We start from the raw sequence: 7,678 nt of genomic DNA, 5'->3' as shown, positions 1-7,678 counted from the left end.
TACTTACATACCTATGATAAAATTTATAAGATAGGCACAGTAAGAGGTTAACAATAACTAATAATAAAATGTAAAAATTATAGCAATATGCTATAATAAAAGGTATGTGAATGTGGTCCCTTCCTCTCTCAAAATACCTTATTGTACAAATTTAATGCCTTTTCCATCATAACTAAGCACTTATCATGCACTGTGGCCATAACTTTTGCAAATTGAGGTGTGACCGCAAAACTAGCATGAATTTATTTTTCCTTCTTCACAATTTCACATACAGAAGATTCATTCTTACCATAGATCTTAGCAACCTCAGCAAATGATTTTTTCTTTCCTTATTAAACCAAGAACTTTCACCTTTTCACCTAAAGAAAGTACTTTACACCTTTTCTTTGGCATATCCAAATTGCCAGCATCACTCCTCTTTTGCTTTGGGGCCATTATTAAGTAAGATAAGGGTGACTTGGACACAAGCACTGTGATACTGAGACAGTCAGTTCTATAAGGAAGAGGGCTACTAAGTGACTAAGGGGTGAGATAGGCCAGACAAAGGGATGGTCCATACCCCGGTGGGTGGATGGATGATACAAGATTTCATCACACTACTCAGAAATTTATGAATTGTTTATTTCTGGGAGTTTCTATTTAATACTTTTGGACTTCGATTGACCGTGGGTAACTGAAACAGCAGAAAATGAAACCTCGAATAAAGGGAAATGACTATAGATCAAATAGATGCTGAATGCCAATCCACTTATTTCACTCTAGGAGTAATCTTGGATGAATCAATTATAATACCATCTGAACTCTCCAAATATCTTTAGTTCTTTCAGATTGGTAAGAAGTGGTCTTGTTAATGAGATAAGTAATTCCTTTTCCCCTTGTCAATAAACAACATGGTGCACATATTCACTGAAGTGTGTCAAAACTCACACCTGTTAAATGACATTTTCAAATTAACTTCCTTAAGGTGATCTTGCCCTTAGAGAAGTAACTTTTCTTGCTTTTTCAGAGTCCTTAACTCCAAGAATCAAGTTTATTATTTAACTATACCTACACTTCCAAATACTCTCACCAATAGCCACTGTCCCCAAAGAGTTTAGACCCTAGTGTTACCCTGAAGCATTTTTTCAAAGGAAAAAAAATCTCCCTAAAAAAAGTATTTATATTCTCTTTAGGTTTAGTCTTCCTATGGGTATCAAATAATATTCACTCCTTCCTTAAATCTAACACAGACAAAAAATTTCCTGAATCTATACCATGCCAACTTCTGAATTCTGAATTTGGGATATAGTAAATTAATGATTAATAGTTTCTTCTTCAACTTCCTTTAGTACAAACACACACACATCCTAATTTTCTTAGTCTTTTAAAATACCATCACAATTGAATAAGATTACTAACTTCGGTACTATGATATCATAATATAGGATTTCCTACTATGGTACCATAAAACATTGATCTCTGATGGCTCAATCACACTGAAAAGCTCTACAAACTCTAGGGTTCTACAGCTGTAGTTCTCCTTTTGCACTGCTTATTGAGAGGAAAAATTTGTATTCATACCTTATAACTTCTCTTTAAGCTTGCCTTCCATTCTTAGCTTACTTAAGATTTTGTATATTCAAATCTGTCCATAAATTGGAGTCAAACATTACTCTGATATTTGATTAGGTGCTAAAATCAGTGGAAAATATTGTTTAAGGGACTAAAGTGAAAATTACCCTTGAAAATCTCTTAAATCAATCATAATATACACTGTCCACTAAATAATTTATATCAGTTCCTCTAAAGCTTATTTAATCAATTTCCCTTACCCATCCTCTCAATTAATTATTCAATGAATTATTTGAGAATGGCAGAGAATCATGAATTCCTAAAGAATGCATTCTTCTTCTCACGTTCTTACAGGCTGTCTTCTCACTAGTTTCAAGCCCTGTTTCAAATGTAGCTGGAGCCAAATACTGTATCAACTGCATTGCCCCCATCAATATTGCCATATCATTCAGGGACTTTTTCTCCGTCTTCATAAACAATCTAATTTCCCTTCTATCATCCATTTTGGATGATACAGATACACAAATGACCTTCCCCAGACTTCTTCCCTCTCTTCATAGCCTGATAACAGCTTGTGACATTTTCCTATGGGAAACTAATAAGCTCACTAGAAAGTATTAACCTAGGCATTCATGTTAAACCATGCATTCTCAAACTTGACACTCGGCCAGTGCTTCCAGGCCAAGATTACTACTTTTCTCAAGTTACTCCCCTGCTGAAAGAGTATTCATTACATCAGTTTACAAAAGCTGTGAGCACTCCCCTTCCTCAGCAACAATCTGGTAGTTGAGATAAACGGTGGAGCATTTCTTGTCTAATTTCTATGGTAGTCTTAGATGGAGGCACAGCCATATGTTATGTCACAGTACAGTAATCTCAGACAAGACCACAAGTATATAAATCCTCATTTATGTAGACTTGAATATCTGGAAGAGCATGAAAGAGGGTCTGTTACTAGAAGAAAAGCCTACTTTACAGTACACAACACCTAGAGAACAGTGGAGAGCATGGATAGTGTTTTCCTCTTTTCCATTTCAAGTCTATACAGGTTTCAGCTTAAAGCTGCATCTCTGTAGGTTCTCCCTAACTTTTCTCCTCTTCACCATGACCTTGGTTTTTTTAGCTTTCTTCTTACTCTGCAAGGCTTGATTAGCAGTCAATAGGCTCCTTTCATCTTCTCAGCAAGATAGGCTGTGGGAGAGGTCAGGTACCTTGAAGGTCCTACGGAAATATGTTTTAATCTTTCAGGTAAACATGTACAATCAAAATTTCTCTTTCAAATGTTGATAGCCTTTATTTGGTGTTATGATAATAGAAACTTTCTTTTCTCATCTAAGCTAAGGCTCTCTTCTAGGAGGGAGAAATGACCAAAAAAAGGAAGGGGGGACTTGGAGAAAACAAATCTTGTCTTACTGCGTAACACTGAAGACAGAGAACAGAATTATATGGCACTTTTTCTTGAGGAGATGATGACATTGCACTCTGGTATTCTTTTTTCTTCTTTAATTAATTAATTTTTATTTATTTTTGGCTGCGTTGGGTCTTCATTGCTGCACGTGGGCTTTCTCTAGTTGCGGCGAGTGGGGTTACTCTTCATTGCGGTGTGTGGCTTTCTCATTGTGGTGTCTTCGCTTGCTGAGGAGCACGGGCTCTAGGCACGTGGGCTTCAGTAGTTGTGCCATGCAGGCTCAGTAGTTATGGCACACGGGCTTAGTTGCTCTGGGCATGTGGGATCTTCCTGGACCAGGGCTCGAACCCATGTCCCCTGCCTTGGCAGGCGGATTCTTAACCACTGCGCCACCACGGAAGTTCTGCACTGTGGTATTCTAATGAGAGAAGTGGAATTTTTAAAAATTGTTTTGCATAGACGGAATTTACCACCATAGTGGTGATATCTGACTTCTCTTATGTCTTAACTTCTGAGACCTAAAGCCATTCGACAGTGTTTTCTTGGTAGCTCTTGAAATATCAGACCGTAGTAGAAGAAATTACAGACCTTTCTCCAATGTCTAAAGCCAGTTTATTAACCAGAAGCACAATTTAAGGACTCTGTACTTCCAATAAATCAAATCCTTATAGTCTCTAATTTATACATAATCTTTCAGTTCCATTATTTTTCATTTCCAAAGATAATTCTTTTTAAATCCACTAGGCTATATTTTCTACCTAAACTGTATGTTCCATTAAAATAAAAGTATGGGGGTTGCTAAATGGGCCAAGATCCTCTCATGTTCTATCATGTATGTCATTAAAAATAATTTAGAAAACAATGCCATGTTTATTATCAGATTATGTGTCTGTTATAAAAGATACATTGGAAAACCAGGTTAATCATATGTGGTTTGATTGAGAAATTCAATCTTGATGAAGTAAAAAAATTTAAATGTTTAATTTTTTTCAGTAACTGCTACAAGGGAAATTTAATGCTTTTGCAGTCTAGAGCAAAAATTACATCCAATTTTAAAGAATTCGTTTAAGTAACTATATGGACATTTCATGTACCACTATTATTATGTTATTATTTTTATTGGGGGGATATTTGTTCAAAGCAACAACTCCAAATAGCCAAAAAGCTTCCCACATGCTCTTCTCTAAATTCCTGTTTTGTTTAATTATAACCCTGAGTTTAGAATTAAAAAGAAAAAGGGGAAAAGAGGGAGACCCTCCTCTGACTACAAGAACAATTAGCTGCCCATTAGCAGTTATGATCCTGGTCTTCTGCCTCTGATATCAGTGGCCTCTAATAACATGGGATGGGTTCATTCTGTGGCTTCAGCATGGGAAGAGTTTAGGGTTCATCCTCATTCTTGCCTCTTTTACAACGGAAGAACCCCACCAAAGTGGAAGCCATGTCATACTTTTGTCACTTCCAGCAATAACCCCCTCCAACTTATTCTCTGGGCTACTGTTCGACCACACTGAGTTCTCTTTTAAGCTCTCTGAGAGTGACAGTGAACTAACTGGAGGACTGGTATTTTCATCATCTCTTACCCAGAAACACTGTTTCTTCTACCAGGTCTGACTGGTAGAACAAATGAAACAAATTTTCAAACAACAAAGTTTCAAACACACAAAACCTATCAAATGATTTGTTTGTTGCTTTGTTTTAATCTCAATAACTGTAGCTTTCATCTCTAGAAGTTAAATTTGATTCTTTTATGTATCTTCTATATTTCTACATAACTTTTTTTAACATGTGTGGTACAATTATAAGAGCTATTTTGACTTCCTTATCTTCTAATTCTAACATCTGTGCCAGTTTGGGGTCACTTTCAAGTGATTATTCTTATTCTAGTTCATCTTTTCCTGTCCCTTTGTATGCCTGGTAATCTTTGGTTGGATGACATAACTTATTAATTTTGCCTTGTAGTAGTGATGAATATTTTTGTATTTCTATAAATATTATTGAGTTTTGCTCTGGAACATAGTCAAGTTACTTGGAAAGGTTTTCACCTTTTTGTGTCTTGCCTTTAAGATTTGTTCTGCTCTCAAAAACTTCATTAGTTCAATTTTTTATATCTATTGTTTAGATGATGAAAATGAAATTCCTAGAGAAAATGTAAAAGCTATGTACCTGGCTGTGGTAGGATCTCAAAAATTATCATTGAATAATTTGAATTCATATCCCTCTGATTCTAAAAACACCATGGTGCCACTCTTCACAACGTTCCTCTGTTTTAAATTAACTCACTTATTAGCTAGATGAAAAGTCCCTCAAAAGTTTCTTAAATATCAAATTTAAATACTGTGCTAAAAAAACAATATAATAATTTTCTTACCACTGGCTGTAACAATTTACTCATCTAATTCAGGCTTTTCATTTAACAGTAATTATATATGGTTATAATATGTGAGAATATGCAACGAGAACTTACGTTGGAAAAACATCTGTTCTTACATTTCATATTATAAAAATGTTTTCACTGTACAGGAAAAGCCAGACATATTCTAAAATATTTATTTGCAGGAATGTCTTGGATATATATTTTCCTTTAATAATTAATAAACCTAAGAACTGACAATAGCATTGATTGAGGAGGAGTATAATTTTGAGTTTCCTGCCTCAGAGATGATGTTAATCTTCATGTTCACATTTCATGTAGTTTAGTTCAGAAAAAAGTTTTCATTTTCCTCTTTGTAACTAAAAGGATCCCCATTCTGCATTCAGAACAGTAACAGTAAAAAACAAAGGCCTACTTTATATAAAGTCAGAATTTATAAAGACACACACACCCATATATACATATATATATATATATATATATATATATATATATATATATATATATAACTTCCTTATTCTTGTTTCCAAAATATTATTGTAAAGAAAATTATGACTTATGTGGTATTTATTCATGAATAAACTCTAATGGAGAGTTCTGCTCCTCGTTTTTGTCCAGTGTATGAACACATATATAAGTTATGGAAATCCCCATCTTATGAGGAAGAATCTGTCTCTCATTATAGAGATTGAAAATGCCAGCTACTTAATCTCTGAGTGTCCTTTAAAGCCATAGGCTAGCATATGACCTTAGCTCTGACAATCAGTTATATCCATTCCGGAGACTGGACTAGAAGCTACTGACAAGAAGAAAAGACTGCTTAGAATATATTCTGGCAGTGGAAAGCACAAACTGTTTTCAGTATCCAGAACAAATGTATCAGTGATTCATATTACTGTATTTAGCATCCCCTATCATTGATATTTGTAGTTCTAGCTGAAGTGTCTCTGCCCAGTGACTCTTGCACTAGGTTGTTCCCTGGACCAATTCTACAGCATGATTCCTAGGCATAAGTTTAAACTTCCAAACACCAATCCTGTTTGTTGAATCTTTTATTTAGAGATTCCATAAACTGTCCAATATCTTTTTAATAGTTTATTTTCTACTTAATTAACCCAGAGTAAGTCACCGATTGCTCTAACATAAAAATTGATACCAGGAGAGATCAGAGACAACAGATCATTGAGGATATAGGGGAAATTGCCATCACTTATCTAGCTTGGTTTGCACTGAAGACAGTAAATCTCTAGTTGGCAATAAGAAACAAATTGAGAAAAAAGTATCCTTAGAGTGTCCTGGAACTTAAAGCCTACTAGTGACCTGACTAGGGAAAATCAAGTAGTAACTCACATGTAAAAGTATGAAGGTCCTGGGACTTCCCTGGTGGCACAGTGGTTAGGAATCCACCTGATATTGCAAGGGACACGGGTTCGAGCCCTGGTCCAGGAAGCAACTAAGCCCACGAGCCACAACTACTGAGCCCATGTGCCACAACTACTGAAGCCTATGAGCCTAGAGCCTGTGCTCCACAACAAGAGAAGCCACGGCAATGAGAAGCCCACACACTGCAATGAAGAGTAGCCCTCACTCGCCACAACTAGAGAAAGCCCGTGCACAGCAATGAAGACCCAATGGAGCCAAAAATAAATAAATAAATTTATCTTTTCAAAAAGTATGAAGGCCCTGAGTATTCCAAATCTGTAGGGTGTCATGGCTACTTCTAAGGGCACTGGGAGAGCATCCTTTCCCAATTGTGTATTCTTAGCTCCCTTGTCAATGATCAGTTGGCTGTATATGCATATGTTTATTTCTAGTCTCTTTATTCTGTTCCATTAGTCTGTCTTTTTGCCAGTACCATGCTGTTTTGAGTACTGTAGGTTTGTAATATATTTTTTGAAATCAGAAACTCTTATGCCTCCAAATTTGCACTTTCTCACAACTGACAAATGGTGTTGGTGAAATTGGATATCCACATGCAAAAGAATGAAACTGGACTCTTGTATCATACACAAAAATCAACTCTAAATGGATTAAAGACTTAAACATAAGATCTGAAACTGTAAAACTCCTAGAAGAAAACATAGGGGAAAAGATCCTTGACACTAATTTTGGCAATGATGTCCTATCTATATGACACCAAAAGCACAGGCAACAAAGCAAAAATGGGCAAGTAGAACTACATCAAACTAAAAACCTTCTGAACAGCAAAGGAAACAATCAACAAAATGAAAAGGCAGCCTATGGAATAGAAGAAAATATTTGCAAACCCTGTATCAGATAAGGGGTTAATAGTCAAAATTTAAAAGAAACTCCTATGACTTAATAGCAAAAAAACCCCAAAACAA

This window comes from Mesoplodon mirus (genome assembly GCF_964341445.2).
Source record: "Mesoplodon mirus genome assembly, chromosome: 1".
Taxonomy (NCBI): domain Eukaryota; kingdom Metazoa; phylum Chordata; class Mammalia; order Artiodactyla; family Ziphiidae; genus Mesoplodon; species Mesoplodon mirus.
The sequence above is the reverse complement of the archived record's forward strand: the minus strand, read 5'-3'. Positions refer to the sequence as shown.